This window comes from Chrysochloris asiatica, unplaced genomic scaffold (assembly GCF_000296735.1).
Source record: "Chrysochloris asiatica unplaced genomic scaffold, ChrAsi1.0 scaffold00022, whole genome shotgun sequence".
NCBI classification, from domain to species: Eukaryota; Metazoa; Chordata; class Mammalia; order Afrosoricida; family Chrysochloridae; genus Chrysochloris; species Chrysochloris asiatica.
Window position 1 is genome coordinate 21,786,895 of NW_006408540.1, and position 1,095 is coordinate 21,787,989.

Sequence of the window (1,095 nt, forward strand, 5' to 3'; positions counted from 1 at the left end):
TGCTTAGCATGGAGATTCCAGATACTGGAGTTTTGCTTTTGGCATTCCCACTGGTTAGTTCATGTTATCAGTAAAGGACTGTTGTTGTTGTTGTTAAGTGCTGATTCCAACCCATAGGGACCCTGTATAGGGTGAAATCAGAGAATAGATAAAGCAAGGTGGTGGCTGTCTGTGTTAAAACAAAAAAATCATGTGAAGTCGATAATAGGAATAGATTGAAGTTTACTTAATATGTGATTTGTGAATCAGGGTAACATTTCAACTAGGGAATCAAAAACATTTGGAAGACCAGAGAATCTCCAAAGATCCCTGTACCCGATATTATCAATGTTGCCATGGAAACAAAACCAGAGCAGTGTTTGCATAATAACCAGTTACCCTGAAACACAGTTTCATTCTGACCTTCGTGTTTCTTCTGTCTTTGGAAACTGACTGCGCATAGAACATTCTCTAAAAGGGCTCAATGCCCACAGCAAAACCATCTTTACTTACTGTATCCAGACTGGTGTGACACAAACATGACTTTAGGACATTAGTTCTCTCCAGACTCAAGGTTCAGAAGATCTCAGAGTGAGGGCTATGGGGAGCCCATCACCATACCTCCATGGAGCCCAGAGATTTGGGTTCCAAGAAAATTAAACTCCGTTCCTCATAAGTAAGTGGAGAAGAAATAGTCTGTTGAGTTTTTTACTCACAGAAGAGAAAACATTTGCCCCTTTGAAATGCCAAGGGCATCCTTGAAATGAGTGGCTCTCTTCAGAGTTAGCCCTCATTTACTTCCTGAGCCCATCACATAACAGTATGTATGAGTGGTCAGGAGTCACACAGACTTTTGTGAAAGTGATCTTCTAATATTGCTTACTGTCTTTTAGTTTAATATCAGTACATTCCCAAAACCAAATTATACCAATATGCAAAATAATCGATTTTCAAAAGAAGGACTATGTATAGAACTATGGTTCTTGGTTTTTTTTGTCTTTTTATTTCGACTTCTGGTACTGTTTGCCTCCTTTTAGGTCCTTCTTTGTTTTAATCTGTTTGATTCTCTAGTCCTTAGCTTTATACTCATTACTAATGCTTTTTTTTTTTTTTTTT

At 38.1% G+C, this 1,095-nt stretch overlaps 1 protein-coding gene across 3 annotated transcripts in view; it reads left to right on the forward strand.

Annotated features, from left to right (window-relative positions):
- Window positions 1-1,095, forward strand: part of LRCH1 (leucine-rich repeats and calponin homology (CH) domain containing 1) — a 257,300-nt gene that overhangs the window by 213,950 nt on the left and 42,255 nt on the right. The window lies entirely within an intron of this gene.